The 16955-nt window shown below is 39.9% G+C and overlaps 1 protein-coding gene across 1 annotated transcript in view; it reads left to right on the plus strand.

The window, feature by feature from the left end:
- Positions 1-16955, plus strand: part of AUTS2 (autism susceptibility candidate 2) — a 1207424-nt gene that overhangs the window by 572367 nt on the left and 618102 nt on the right. The gene's annotated exons all lie outside the window — the stretch shown is intronic.

Below are 16955 nucleotides of genomic sequence, written 5' to 3' on the forward strand. Positions count from 1 at the left end.
CGAATGTTGTTATGATACCTAAGCCAGATAGAGATCCCCACTACTGGACCAATTACCGCCCCATTTCCTTAATAAATGTAGACGTCAAGATCCTCTCCAAAATCCTCACCTCCCGCCTTAACCAATTTTTAGGGTCCCTAATCAAAAAAGATCAAGTAGGTTTCATGTCATCCAGACAGGCCGGGGACGGGGTCAGACGAGCCCTACACCTGATGCATTTAGCCAAATTACGCTCCAGGGAGATGATGTTGCTATCCTTGGATATTTCCAAGGCCTTCGACATGATCTCTTGGCCGTACCTCTTTGAAGTTCTCCGTCACTGGGGATTTGGTTCCCACTTTATCTCATGGGTCGCGGCCTTATATGCCTCACCCCAGGCCAAACTTAAGTACTGTGGCTTCGAGTCATCTCGGGTTCCCGATAGCATGCGGCACTCGCCAGGGTTGTCCCCTGTCGCCCATCCTCTTTGCCCTCGCCCTCGAGCCGTTGGCTGAATACATCAGAACCAACCCCGATATTCAGGGCCTTGAGGTAGCGGGCACTCACCACAAAATATCCCTCTTCGCTGATGATGTTCTCCTGTCATTGACCAATCCCTTCCTTTCCCTCCCGAACCTCCTCAAAGCACTTTCGGACTTCCCACTCTTTTCAGACCTACGGGTCAACCAATCCAAATCCCAAGCGCTTGATGTCTCCTTGACGCCTGCAACGTTATCCGCACTCAAACTCTCTTTCCCGTTTACTTGGACCCCCTCTCTAAAATACTTGGGCATCCGCCTGACCCCGACCTATGAAACTCTATACGAAGCCAACATTCCCCCCTCCTGAAATCCCTCACTAATTTACTGGTCTCCTGGCAGAGGTTCCCCATCTCCTGGATAGGAAGGATCCATGCAGTGAAGATGACCTTCCTGCCTAAGTTGCTCTACGTGTTCCGGGCCCTGCCGATCCACATGCCTAGCCATATTTTTCGCATCCTCCAACGCAGGATGCTCACGTTCATCTGGGCCAATTCCCGTCCCCGTATCAATCGAAACCTGCTTTATCGCCCCAAATACCGTGGCGGTCTGGCGGTTCCTGATCTTCGCTCGTACTATACGGCTGCCACCATTGCCCCTTTAGCCCTCTTGCAATCAACAACCGAGCTCCCGCTTTGGGCATGTTTGGACATGGTGGACTGTTATCCCCTGCCCCTCACGTCCTTACTATGGCTATCTCAGGCCAACCGCCCTACCACTCTTAGCCCAATCCTTAGACACTCCCTGAAGGTGTGTGACGGGGTTCGCTACTCCAGCAACCTGATGTCGCCTCACCTCCCTTTACTACCCTGGCTCAACTCCCCATTATTCCCCACTGGTGTCAGCGACCCTCACTCGTTTGCATGGTGGGCCCGAAATGATCTGACCACTGTACACTCCCTCATCTCACTCTCAGGTGTGAAATCGTTTCAGCAGCTCCGTACCAACAGATCCATCCCTCTTCGGGAATGGTTCCGCTACACCCAAATAAGCCACTTCATTAATTCGCTCCTGAAAAACACCTCAGCCCCATCTAGAATGACCCTATTCGAACACTGCTGCAACTCAGACCCGCATGCCCCAGGTGTCATTTCTTTGATCTACTCTTCTCTACAAACCTCCACTTCTACCACCCTTGCTCCTTATCAACGTCAGTGGCATGAGGAATTGGGCAGATCCCTAACTCCTGAGGACTGGCAGCATACCTGGTCAGCGATAGCTCGCTGCTCCCGAAACGTACTCGCACTCGAGAACTCCTATAAAGTGATGTACCGTTGGTGTCACACGCCTGCCCGTTTGGCGAAATACATTCCCTCCTACTCTCCACATTGCTTCCGGGGCTGTGGTGCGTTGGGTACCATGCTTCACATTTGGTGGACGTGCCCCTGGGCGGCACACCTGGGAGCAGGTTTATAATTTACTCAACTCCCTATTCCAAAGGCATTGCTACTACAACCAGTCCCGCAGTTGTCTCGTTACCAGAAATGTCTTGTATCCCACATCTTTGTTGCCACAAAAATGACAATTGCCAGAGCGTGGAAAACCCCGACTCTGAGCTTCAGAGCAGTCAAGAACCGCATGGATGATATACTGGTTAACGAGAAACTGACTGCGATCCTCTCCGACACCCATGACCGCTTCCTATTGATTTGGCAACCTTGGATTGACTACTCTAAACCACCATCTTTCGACCCACAGCTTCTCTCCATTTAAGGGCTCTGTACCTCCCACCCCTCCCTGGACCCCTTCCCTTGTACACCACCTTCCTTTGTCCTACTCCCCCTTTGTTCTTTCCCATTCCCGGTCCTCCCCTTCTCCACTTCCATATCCTCTTCCTTCAACCTCCCTGATTGCTCTCCTCACACTGATCTGTACTACTAGGCGTCCTAAGTACCATCTGCACAGGATGTCTCGGTGTAGGAGACCGTCACCTCATTGAACTCGATTCCGTGATTCCCAGCATCCGGACCTGATAAGTTTGCCCTACGATGCTCCTTCCCACGTCACTTTAGGTCTCACTCACTAAAACTGGGCAGCACTACCCCCTTTGTATACCCAAAGGTTCTCTGACGCTTGTTCCGTTGTTTTGTTCTACAGCCTGCAGGGCTCTGCATGCTGTTATGTTTGTATAATTTCAATTTGGATTCCTTGTTGCAGGGCTTGCATGCCCTAATTTTGTTATTTGTTATTTTTGTAACCTTTATGTGACAACAAAAACTGACAAAAACCAAATAAAATCTTTGTGAAAGAAATGCAGGGTCCTTGTTACTTCCTGTGAACTGAGCTGACATATCAAGCATTATCTTCCTTCCAAACTACTGTCTGTAATCTTCGAATGTACATGCCCTATCATGTAATGGAAATAAAGAGAGGAAGACATGTTTGTAATCCTATCCTAGAGTAACAACTTCCTCTATAGATAAAGTGGAGTGTGTGTAGCCATCCTAGAACAGGCAGTGTTTTATTCACAGGATTACCAGGTGAAAATGATAGGAAAGAAAGTTGGGGAAAAAAAAGAAAACTAATGAAGCCACCCCACCTAAGGACTGGTAAGCTGCAATACATTATATTTTTAATTTTGTATTTAGATATGCATTAAAACAGCACAGCAAACCAATTGATGTTAAACAGAGAAGCACTCAATTGCTTACTGAGGTACACATGATTTCATCAGCAGTGTAATTGTATAATGTTACAGAGTGTGGCATTTATTGGCTGGCGGCCTCCATATTTCTCTTAGGAAAGGTTCACTTCAACTAAGCTATGCTAAAAAAAAAGAAAAATAAGGCCACACAGGAACAAAAATTCTAATTTCTTCACATGTACCTGAGGTAAAAGACATCATGGTAACATCAAAGTTTGTTTTTCACAAAAAATGTTGTACTTGGTTATATTGGGCTTATGCTGTATTTTTGAACATAGTAGCCTCTTGATTTGTTCTTGAAGAGTATGTTTTATAGATTAAACATTACTAGTGACTAAAATAAGCAGGTCATAACACAGCCAGTGCTCGATAAGGCTCTTACACAGAAACAGTTCCAGACTTTGTCCATTGTGTGCCAGACATGCTCTCTCCAGCTTGTTTTGTGAGAAACACATTTAGAAGCGGAACGGACTGCAAATGTAATATCTACAATTCAGTCTCAGGGGATACATTATTTGAGTCTGTCTATTTTAGAACCCTCCCAATGGATGCTGAGCATTTATAAACTTTATGGTTATGCCTGAAAAAGTATACATTCTAAGCACTATATATTACTTATATAACAGATTTATGTTTTACAATAAATTCTGGTGCCTGGTGGAAAATGATAAAGGTAATTGATCCCCTTCATACTGAACTATTATTACCACTTCCTTCACCATAAGTACTTTTGTCGCTTTCAAGGATAATTATTTTGTTGCCTGGAAAAAGACTTCTGGTGGTTATATAATAGACACCAGACGATAGCTTTTAAGGAAACTGGGTCTATTTACAGTGGTATCATTCTTCATAGAGAGAGTTAGGTTCGCTCATGGTCACTTTCTCCTTGACCACTGTGCTTAAAATCACACGTTTAGGACAGTTTTGTATTCAAAATAGCTTTTCTGGAAGCCACTTTATAGATAAATATTTGATAGCATTGTGAAGATGAATACAAAGTATATAGGGTTTTTTACAGCTGAGATCATTTCCATTAGAAGGATTATTGATATTTCAAAATTCAGAATTCAAATTCCAAAGTTTACATTTTTTTGTGTGCTCAGGATACAACCTACCTACTTTGGCTCCATGTTCCGTTCTGACAGTTATCTTCTGCACCTTACTATCCTACTAACCTTAATTAGTTTTATTCTTCAAAAGGAAAATAATTAAAATGCGGTGATTTGGAAAAGTGTGGTAAATTTTAATGCATACATTTATAAAGGGAATACATAATAATCTACATTAGTCCATCAAAGCTCATATTTTACTTATCAAATAACACACTGAAATTTAAAAGGTTGGTATCAGTTACTGAACTTTGCATATAATTACTGCTCACTGTACTAGAGTGAGTGTTTTCAATGGTATATTTAACAGACCAAAAGGGAAGAAATAATAGAAGTTCTTTGATAGGGTTTACATTTACTTTAATCCTTACCTTCACAAAACATTAGCAACCATTTAAGCCTTCCCAATGGTTTTCAAATTTGTACGTAATCTATATGTGTATTAAAGTGGAATTAAACTTCATCTATACCAGTGATGGCAAACCTTTTTGGGCCCGAGTGCCTAAACTGGATCACTAAACCAACTTATGTATCTCAAAGTGCCAACTCTGATATTATGCCGGAATGCTGAGGATTTCATTTAGAAAACCAATTCATACAACTGTATGAACTAAGCTTAAAGTACATAAATATGTATTTATCCAAATCCATGTGCTACTGAGTGACATATACCTTTGTAGTGTGCTATTGAGTGACATATTTCCTTGTGCTGTGCTGCTGTGTGACATGTTCCCCTGCAGTGTTCTACTGTGGAACATGCACCTTAATAAAACACTGCAAGGGAACAAGTCACACAGTAGTAACCTACCAGGCAACATGTCACTACTGCCTCTCAGGTGGTCTCTGTGGCCTCTCAAGTGGTCTCTATGGGCTCTCAAGTGATCTGTACAGGCTCTCAGGGGGGCTGTGTGGCTCTCAGGGGGGCTGTGATGCTCTAAGGTGATCTATAAGGGCTCTCATGTGGGCTCTGTGGGCTCTTAGGTGGTCTGTATGGGCTCTCAGGGGGGTTATGCCTCTCTGAGCTGTCTGTATGGACTCTCAGGGGGGCTGTGTGGGCTCTCAGGCGGGCTCTCATGTAGGATGATTGGCCACTCAAGAGCCCCATCAAGTTCTCCATATAGTGTTACTGTGCCTGCGCAGCCACCCGTTCAACAGAACACTGTACCTGGGCTTGCATACCAGCAGGGAGGGCCCTGCGTGCCCGTTCTGGCACGTGTGCCATAGATTTGCCACCACTGGTCTATACTTACTTATGCTACAGGGATGCAATGTCTGCAAGCCCCCTTGCCGGTGCCAAAATCTTCTCCCTGACTTCTTCCAGGTTCAAGGTCAATGCTCATCTTGATTGGCTGATGTGGTATGATGTAGATCAAGAGCATGCACATGGATATGAATTCATCCCGTCATCCAACCTATTGAGATTGTACACTTATACTGGGCTGAGATTATGGGGAGAAAGGTAAGAAGACTTTATTGCAGAAGAGGCATAGGGTTTGGCTTACTAAATGCAAATAATCTACAGTTTGTATGGGAATTTGCACTTTGCAGTGAAAGTTTGTCTTAACCTGGTGGATGTACTGAAGCTTCACTTAGAATATTCAATTTCACAAAGAATATCTAATCATGTGCAAGAATTAAAAAATAAACAGGATTTTTGTTTGCACATGATTGGTTGATGAGAGTCAGCAGAGCTTCACCTCATTCACTAAATAAAGGGAAACTTTCCCTGCAAAGTGCAAATTTCCTTGTGAAGTGAATAGCCCATTCAATGACTTTAGTAAATTAACTTCATAATATGTCTCATTTGTAATAAAATATTGGGGTGAAATAAGGAGTAAAGAGATCAATGTGGGTGTAATTTGCATTGAGAATGTGTTGAAAGCTATAAAGGGAGGTGGAGTAGATTAATATTATTACAGGTATTTATATAGCACCATCAATTTACAAAGTGATACACATTCACATCAGTCCCTGCCCACAATGAGCTTACACTCTAAAGTCCCTATCCCATATGCACACAGACTTGGGTCAATTTAGATAGGAGCCAATTAACCTTTCAGCATGTCCTTGAACTATCCTGAGGAAACCCAAGGGAGCCTAAAGACATAATTCAAACTCCATGACAATACTGTTCCAGCCAAACCTAGATTTGAACCAGATAGATTTGTGTTGCCCTAGATAGAGAATAAAAAGAGAAGAGAGAAAGTTGGAGGTGACACCCAAGGAGTGCTTAGATAGGTAGGAGGGGAACCAGGTAAGAAAAGAGTCTTAGAGGCCAAAGGAGTGGAGTTTTTTGAGGAAGAGAGTGTGCTTAACTGTTTTAAAGGCAGTAGAAAGGTCTAATAGTAGAATTAAGTGGAGTATTGTAGGTAGAAGCCAGACTGTATGGAGTCAAAAAAGTTGTTAACTAGAGGTGCACGGAAATGAAAATTTTGAAACCGAAAATAAAAGTCAGGCCGAAACCAAAAATATTTGTTTAACCTTTTAAAATGATTTAAAATATTTTATTTTTATTATTTTAAACTTTTAAATTTTTATATTTTTTTTATAATTTATTTATTTTTATTTTTTAATTATTTTATTAAATAGTTTTATTTTTTAACTTTACTGTTGGGGACAGACTCCTGAAATCCACCACTTTATTATTTATACTGGTGACCATTGTCACTGAGAAAGTAAGTGGTAAAGCCCAAATGTCAACGTTATCCCTAAAACAAGAGGTAAGGGGACATCTTCTAATGGGGACACTTGCTCACTTTTTGCAATTTCTACTAACTTTCTTTTCATCTCTGGGACAGCTAATACAGGGAAATGTCCCCAATGGTACTTGCATGAATTTTACCTTTTCCTACTCTATCCGAAATTGAAAAAAGAAAACATTTGGCTAAACATACTATATACTTTAAGAATGTATTAAAGATATTCAATATCCATAGCCTGCCCACAGATTCACTTTAAGTTTGAAGCAAATGCTAGGGGACACAGTGATTTACTTCTAATCTGTTATCTTATTTGTATCCATTTTTAAAACAAAACCATAAAACTTTAGGTGGAGTATGTTCATTGAGCAAAATACCTGTATTTAAAATGATAAAGGACAAATCGAATAAAACAAATGCCCTATACAATACTGTCTGTTTAGAGCTGTAACATATTAAGTGTGTCTTTGTGATTAGTCAGTTTGTCTAAACCAGTGCACAGTCATTACATATCATGTACAAAAGGTCAGAATGGTAAATCAGTATATAGCCTTTTCAAATTTTCTTCTATGCAGTAAGTAGTTACCTCTGAAATGCTTAATGACTGCTAAAGGCATCCATTGTCTTATCAAGCAATGTCCTTTTTTTTGGTCGGAAGACTTTTAGATTGAAGGATGCTCTGCACAATACAGCAATCATGATCTCTATGTCATTACAACAGCATTGTATCAGCATGGGTAACAATGATGTTGATTGAAAAAGAACTATTTGCCTAATTTCTTTTGTGTAACAAAAAAAAAAAGAAAAAGTTTTGCATTTTTCAAGCAATGTCTTCATATTTATCAGATGTAAAATGTGATGCTGTCTTCTTGCTGTTCGTTTTTTCCTGCTCACTAACATTTTAACAGCACTTATACTACAGCTGCCCAAATTTCTGCCACCCCTCCCGAAACTTAACAGATTTGTTTTTCACTCAATTATACTTGTGATCATGAGAATCTCAAATAGCACGTTTATTCCTTCTGTAGAGACTCGCACTCTGTTATGTGTAAAATCTGAGGAATAATTTACCAAATGGTGGGAACATCTCAGTCTGACAGTGACCCATTTTTTATTTAACTCATCATATGGTAGGGGCTGCTGCACCACATTCTGCGATCATCCTTATTATGTGTGAAAGGACCTTGATTATTTTAATTAAAGTGTATGTAGACCCAAGAAAAGTGTAACATATTGGAGCTTACCAGTCCTTAGATGTGATGGCTGCATTGAATATTTTTTCATGCTGTCTTCCTACTATGTTCACCTGGTGATTCTGCTAGTAAAATACTTCCTTTTCTAGGATGACAACACTCACTCACTATGGAGAAGCACGTTGTCACCCTAGGGCAGGTAGTGCTGTAAAAATACAACCCCCCCTCTTTATCTCCATAACTTAGAGAGACTCGGGACATTGCTAACTGATAACAGTCAGAGGAGAGCACAGGAACTTCACAGTTCAGATCACAAGATTTCTTGCAGGCTCAACAGGTCATTGTTGGCACTTATCAAACTAAAAAAATAAAAGGGAGACACTAAGAGAAATTCATTGTTAGGGGATGCATACACTTAAAAGTGGAGGTAAGCTTAAAAAGTAAAGATTTGCTATGTTATAGGGAACATTTAGAAATGTTAATTGTGCCTAAGCAGTACCCTATAAAAAATATGCCTTTTGTTTGGGATTCCTCCTGAAAAAAAGCAGTGCACTTCCTAGTGTGTGAGGGTGGTTAGATACTCATGTACATATCTGTATATTTGTGGTGTGCGATCTAAGGCTTTATTGTCACTGACTGGTAGTCTACTGAGCTCATTGTTCTCCTTGCTAGAAATGCTGACATTAGGAAGCAAAGCCCTGCATCTACCAATATGGCTTTGTCCTCACAAGGGCGCATGCATGGTAAGACAGTAACAGAGAAAAAAAAAGAGCTGCAGGGAGACCACAGGCAAAAGTGTGGAATAGTTTTTGGCTTCCTGCCTTCATTTATAGGAACAGCTTCCAGAGTTCTGTTTCTATTTAAAGGGAAACTGTAAAGGTTTTGGGTCCATTTTATTGTAGCACTATAAGTTAGCACAAGAGACAACACAGAGTTGTCTCTTGTGCTAACTCTGTGCCAACACAGAGTTACTTTGTCGCAAAAATTTACCAACTGAAATTCCTTTTAAAGGATGTGGAGTCTTGGAGACCCCTGATGTCTCCATAAAAAGGACCTGTCATGTAAATTGGCTATCCCATAGGGGGCTTCTTAGCCCCCCATGTAATAGCAATAAAGTTGTGTGTGTAAAAAAAAAAAGAAAAAGTAATACAAAAATGAAAGATTCATAAAAAAAATAAAGAAGCATAACATTAATTTTTTTTAAGTCCCCGCCCCCGACATACACACGCATATATGCGTCATGTGCGCCTACATGCCGCACATGTTGCATATTGCCGCAAACGTCGGAGTGAGAGCAATAATTTTAGAGCCATTAAGGCCAGGTTCACACCTGGGCGTTTTACAGAGCTGATCGACGATATATATATATATTGCTAAAGCGCTATGCATCATTGAAAATTAACAGAATGAATTAACTGTCAGAAACACAAATTTCACCTTTATTTGCATCTCATTTCCTCAGTGACTTCCTGTCTACATGCATTCAATCCAGCAGCAGCTGCATGTCATTGCTCAGAGCATATTGCATAGTGGCAATGACAGAATAGGCCCGTGCATTGTGCAGGGAGATCATAAAAACTGGAGCAGACAGAATTTGGAGCAGTTGCCCATGTCAGCCAATTACCTTCTCTCTTTAGTTTATTCAGTTAAGCTTTGGAAATGAAACAGAGAAGCTGATTGGTTGCCACTGGTAACTGCTCCAGATTTTGTCTGCTCCAGGTTTTATAAATTTCCCCTGTGTGTTTTGTAATGGCCGCTTATAGTCTACACTGTCAACAATGTCTAAATTTGCAGTAACAGCAGTCAACAATACCAGGACCATATTCAAGTGTGTATGGGTTCCATGGGTAAGTTAAGCTACATCTCACTTATCATGTATATTGGCCTCTTTAAACATGAAATTATTTGCTATAGTGATTTGCTTTTAATAGTTTTCAAGATTTGCCAGACCTCATGCAGGGGTTTCAAAACATAATTCCACGGCTGTTCAAATGATTCACACTTATTTATAGTATGTTCACACCCACTAGTGTTTAATTGCATTTTTGTAATCTTTACCACTGCATTGCTAAGCTGTTTAATACCAGCAAAAAACGCATCTCGGTCTTATCCTAATTAAAGAATCTCAATTAAATCCATATTGCATGACAATTCAATTTGTTGATTGTTTTTGCTAGCCCCCTCTTTGTGAAATTCCCGTCAAATATATTAATTCAACATGATGAATCCTGTATTCAACTCACTGGAGTGAATAATTAAAATTAGCTGATAAAACTTTCAGTAGAATTACTTTGTGAAATTGCTGAACAGATGTGTCATTTTAATGAAAATCCACAGACAAGCACCTTCCCCCCTTGGCAGGATAAAAATATTATCCCCATGGCACATACTTAATTTGGTGGTAAATACACTCCGAGCGATTGCTGGAAGGCAAGAAAAAGCAACTTGTCACACTTACTAACTTGATTTTTCCCCAGCATGCAGTAACAGCTATCTACAGTAATTCATAGTGCTCTATTGTTGCTTCAGGTCCCAAAGAGAACTTATTAAAATGCAATAATCTCCTATTTAAACAGAAACAATAACCATTAAATTTCCTGTGGATCCAAAATTGAGCACAAGCCCCATCTGGTAAGAGTGATTAGAGGACTGATGAGGGAATTTAATTTGCAACATTCAAAGCCTAAATCGGAACACATCATGTCACCTGGGAGTCGGGTTGCTGCTCGCTGTCTTCTTAAAAATCCAGACCTAAACTGAAAATGGATTGTAGAAGTGAAAATTTTACCCAAGGGCCATCCCTGACTGGATTGTATTTCATTATGTGCATCTCCACTAGGCTTTGCTGGCTGCTTACACTGGCTGTGGCATACGTTTCTTTTAGAAGCATATCTGGTGTCTGAAGGCTTGCACTAATGCTAGCCCCTTCCTGTGACACCTGCAGTCTGATTAATGGAAGCTCCTTCGTGCACTAGACCATGTCAGTCTTTAATCCATGGGTTGCTTGAATTCCCTTCCCACTGGCTCTCCAGCTGGAAGGTGCAAAGCTCACTGTAATGTGTTTTATGATCCAAGACCAGATGCACTTTTATTCTGCATGCTATGTATTTATATTCTATCCAGGCTCAAAGATCCCTGAACAAAACACTATTAAGTCTATGGCAACCTTTCAAAAGCTATGAAGAATATTCAGAGGAAATGGCAAAGGGGTGATTCAAATTAAACAACTGATGACAAAATTATGATCTGCTTCCATTGAAAGGTTTATTAAATACTTTAGATATTTTCTTTGGTTTATTGAGCCTGTGGGGGGTTCATTTTACAAAGGACACACTGTAGTGTGGTTGGCAGAGACTGTCTGAGCTCAATACCATTTTTTCACAGCTACACTTTCAAACTCCATTACCTTCACACTAGCCCCTCTGTGCTGTTTTCTTTTGTGGTGTAAATAAGAGAGTCACCTTTACAGTCTCTTTCTTGAAAAGAGAGGGGAACAGAACAACTGAAGGTGTCTCATTTCTCATGCTCAATGCACTGTTGACTGTCTTTCTATTCTGTTTCACTTTAAGTGTATTTAAAATGATCCCCTTGCCATTGAAAGCACCTGTAGCAATTTATCTGACATTCTCTTTCTACACCTGACCTCAGAAGCTCAGATAGGTTCTAGTAAAAAGCAACAGGGTTGATTTACTAAAGGCAAATATGCAGTTCACTCAGCAAGGGAATTTTTCCTTAGCTTAGTGAGTGTGGCATACATTGACTTTACAAACAGTACCCAATCACGTGCAAGGAAAATAAAAAAAACTATTTTTGCTTGCACATGATTAGGCAGTACAAGTCAGCAGAGCTCTACTTGATTCACCAAGCTAGTCGAACATTCCCTTGCAAAGTAAACAACATATTTGCTTTTAGTAAATCAACCCCAATACATGTTGTATGTTCCATCAGCAGCTGCAGACAGAAAGTCTACTAAGGAGGCACAGCATTGAGGCTAAAGGCCATGCTCATGTATAATGTGGTAATTTTTATACATTTTCTCCTGTACCTATCTGCACAGTAATTTGGGTAATAAGAGTCTTCTATACTGCAATGCCCACAAACATGCTCTGAATACAATAGAGATCTTAAATACAGTTTTATACTTCTCATCTGTACCATTTATACAAACATGTAGGATTTATGACTGTCTTCACCTACCCTTCTTTCTTCCATATCTCCATATTTATAAACCCCAGTGGTTTAAGCCATTTTTATGGGGCCGATTCATTAAAACTTTATAAAAAATAAAATTTTTAAAAGGTGGAATTTTTGCCAATAAAGACATTTTTCTGTTTAATATTTCCATATATGGAAGGAGAAACTATCTGGTTGTTATTGGCAATGTTTCCAGTTTTGTAATAATTTTTCTTTCTCCAGTTTTAATGAATTAGCCTGCAGGCGTCCAATGATATAACAACAAAGAAAATGTTTAGCTTTTTTTTTTGCCCGACTTCCCTTTTTGCCATATAGAGTCTGTAAGGAAGGCCATTGTATTGTTCAGTTTGTGCTATCTTTTTTACCTTTCGTGTACTGTTATGCTTCTCCATGCTTTGTATTGTGCAAAGTAGCCAGTAAGACATTTGAAGGTTTTGTAAGGACTGAGGGGAAGGAAGAATAGAAGAAGGGGAGATGTAACTCTGCTAATGCAATTATGTTTTTTTTTTGGAGAAGATTCATTAAATGCAACTTCCTTTTCAGTTCCCTTATGGCAATGTGCAAAACTTAAATAATACACATGCCAGGCAGAGGACTTCTGATTTCTTACAAACCGTATCTCAGCCACATGACACTTTATAGTGGGTTTGCCACTGCACCTGCCTTTTGTTGTCTTTTAACCACGTGCTGTCTGGTGCAATTTCTTAATTTTTGCACACACATGATAAAATATGATTTTTTTTGCCTAGAAAACAGCTTAAAAAACCCAAATAATTATACATGAAATTATATATATTCTGAAAGTAGAGGCCCTGTAGAATAAAAATATATTTGTGCAAATGTTTATCAAACCAATATTTTTAGGATAAAATACACTAAAATGAAATTTACAGAAACAGATTATAATACCCTTTTTTTGGTAAGACCTAAAAGATGAGGTTGTGTCCAGTAAATAGATTAACATGTCAAGCCTTAAAATTTTGCACGCCCATGAAATGGTAAAAAATGAACAATACCCCCAAAAACCAAGCCCCCTATGTAATAGCAAAGAGGATGTGACAGGTCCTCTTTATGGAGACATCAGGGGTCTATTAGACCCCTAATGTCACCTGGATACCCCAAATAAGCTGATGAAGCACAGATCTGCTTCATCAGTTTCTTCTCCGGCCAAAGCAGCCGAAGAAAGGACAGCCTGAAACCGGAAGTGATGTAATGCACTTCACTTTTGCTTTCAGTAATCGGAGGAGAGATCAGACACCGGAAGTGGGCTGATCTCCTCCGATCAAAGTACACAGACTCATCCTCCCGCTCCTGACCCCACACAGAGGACAGCTGAGCTCGGAATAGCTGGTGGCTGTTTCAAATCGTAACAACATTACAGCAACTGTAGCAGCTATGATGTTGGTATAACTAACATCGTTTCAAGATGCCACCATTTATTTATGTACGGTGGTCCTGAAGCAGTTAAAGTTAGGCTATTAGTTAGACAGCATTTATTTGCTCATGAAAAGGAAGCATTTAGAGAGGAGCAGTACTGAGTCTCAGGCTTCATTCACATCTATAAAGTAGGCGCATTTAGGAAATCCTGCGGCAGGAACCTGTGAATTCCTGCGAATCCCAAATATGCTGTTCAGAAGTGGTAGCTGTCACCCGTTCAAGTTGATTGGGTACAGTGGCTGCATCTGAAAGGTGGCGGTGTGCCAGGGCAGTCCATGCGGTGTGTCAGGGCACTGCCACTTTCAGATGAACATGTCTTGTATGTTATATGCACCATAATCTACATAGATATGGTAATATGAGCAATCTGAACAGATCTATGTAACATTAGTTCACTGGTTTAGTGGTTGGTCTTGCTTGTTGTATTCCTGGCTTGCATTCCAGCTGAATATATTTTCTGCACATCTGCAATGCTTTAATAATTCCATGCATGAAGTAATTGCAGGCTTTTCTTAATCCAAATCTGTTTTCCGTAAATAAATCTCTTTCATCTTGTACCATCAATATCTCCAAACCTTGGTTGGCGTTCTGCTTCTCTCTTGTGCCCTCAAGACAAAACTAGTGGATTTCTTAATAAGCCCCAAAGGTAATTAGAAGCAAGACAGCAAAATGAAACAACTCGTAAAATATTCCTCAATATCTTGGGGGAATACTTAATGCACACAAGGTCAAGGCTTTATAATGTTAATTTAAGGGTTGCAGGAAACAATCCATCATTTTAAAACGTGGTGTTGCCATTTGTGGAAAACTTTTAGATTTTTTAAGCAAATGCAATGCAGAAGATGCTCTAGTAAAACAAGGCAGATTTCTTTTAAAGCACATTTTTCCCTCATGACAATGTGCATCTTGTCTTCAAAAGTCATAGGGGGAAAGACAAAAAAAGTTCAAGGCCAGCTTATTGAAGAGATGGGAAGAAATCATTCTCTGAAGCATGGTAACAATATATGAAATGTTAACAATGTTTTACAGCTGCATAATTCCCTTCCTACTATTCTTTTAAAGCCCAGCTGAAACTCCAATTTATATCAGCTAGACACATTGCAGGCGCAATAAAAAGAAAAAGATATGCAAAATCTCAGCAGGGGGTGTTTTGGACCTCTTCAGAGAGAATGCTGCTTCAACACACAGAGCAAGGGACCTTCTCGGCAGCATGCTGGCAGAGAACAGTCTTTTCTACTAAGGAAGTAAGACTTTGCACACCTTTTGTTATCATGTATCTGTGTAGTTTTCACAAACTAGGGTTAAAGCTCTAAAAAAAATAGTGAACAGAGGATACTCAGTTAGTCTGTTAAAAAATTATCAAGTCAACTGGACTTGCTGTATTTTTCTTGAAGACGTTTCACTGGTCATTCGACCAGCGTTCTCAATTCAGAATGACTTGTACAAACATTTTCTGGGAATAAATATATTGAATGTTGCTCCAATCAACATAATCTGTTAATCATAACCAGCATGATTAACAGGTGAACCAGTTGTTGCCTCAGTATATTGCTGGGTTTAAGGAAGTCAGGGATGTGATGTTTATTTGCTTTAAACCCAGCAATACACTGAGACAACAACCCAAAAGACCCAACACCAAAACACAAGATGAACAACATGAGGGCAGTGAGGAGTGCTCAGAATTGTATGTTGGTAAAATAAAACAGCAGCTACACCAGCATATGACACAGCATAGAAGAGCTAAACCCTCTGGTCAGGATTGGGCAGTATACCTACATCTAAAGGAAAAAGGTCACTCCTTTGAAAACAGTCAAGTGCACATCCTAGGCAGGGAGGAGGACTGGTTTTAAAGAGGTGTAAAATAGGCCTATGTAAAAACTGAGAAGCCGGGCTTGAATAGAGATGAGGGGGTGAGACATATATTGTCTGCCACATACAATGCTGTTTTAACACCTCTCTCTGGGTGGGTTAAGAACACCTGCTAGCTCCAACTATGCAAATGCAACCAACACCTTACCTCCATGACTGACCCCATGCTGGTCATGATTAACAGATTATGTTGATTGGAGCAACATTCACCATATTTATTCCCAGATAATTTTTGTACAAGTCATTCTAAATTGAGAAAGCTGGTTGAATGACCAGTCTTTAAGAAAAATACAGCAAGTCCAGTTGCCTTTTTTTTCAGATATACTATGACCTGGATGAATGAGAACCATCACAGACAAACTTAGTTAGGCTTCAAAAAAAGAAAAAGGATTAAAACATTAATAATAAAACGCATATAAATGCTGCCTGCACAAACCATTTTGTATTTTCATTTTTTGAATTACTCTTCCATTTAAAACCGCAGCCACTGCAATTTTCTAAAATTACCCAAACGTTCAATGCAATATGGCAACCTGAAGGCGGTCTGTACACAGTTGGTTAGAGAACTCCCCCAGAAATGTAGTTTTCTGCTTGTGTGATTAGCCGGCTGATTGTCTGCACTAAGATACAATTTAAATTTTAGGCATCCCTTGCAATAGGAATTTCATTTTTGGTGAGATATTCCCTAAGGGTTAATTACTACTAAAGGGATGCAAACGCTGCACCTTTCCGCATTACAGCACAGAAAGTTCACCAGCTGATTATAACAAACCCAGACCATTCAAGAATCAGTTTGCAAAGGGCATACTTTAACAAACAGCTATTTCTTCAGAATAGAAATTGATTTTGCATCAAGATTTGTTAAAATCCTTACAATTTACATAGATCACCCAGAGGGAATTGATTTTTTTTCTCAATGAGTGTGGAGTGGAGCAGAGTTACTCTTTAAAATGTATCTCAACCCAAAAGCAATACCTTAATATATGGCAGTTTACTAATCTGCATTATTTTTATTTATTTTCACCTGGTAATCTGACCAGTAATGTATAAAAAGATAAGTTATGCGCTCCTGGAGCTACCTCGGTTAAACTTAAACTAAAGCTGCTGCAGTGGCGACTCTAGGAACAATATATAGGGGGGGGGCACATAAGAGACCACAGTCAAAACTGGGGGGGCACTAATAATTTTCACCACTAAATCATACCACTGAAAAAAACTAAAGAAGTATATATAAATAATATTACAAATATGAGAGTAATGCGGTATGCAATGATTATATATATATATATATA

The sequence above is a fragment of the Nanorana parkeri genome, unplaced genomic scaffold (genome assembly GCF_000935625.1).
Source record: "Nanorana parkeri isolate BGI_ZX_2015 unplaced genomic scaffold, ASM93562v1 scaffold308, whole genome shotgun sequence".
Classification (NCBI taxonomy): domain Eukaryota; kingdom Metazoa; phylum Chordata; class Amphibia; order Anura; family Dicroglossidae; genus Nanorana; species Nanorana parkeri.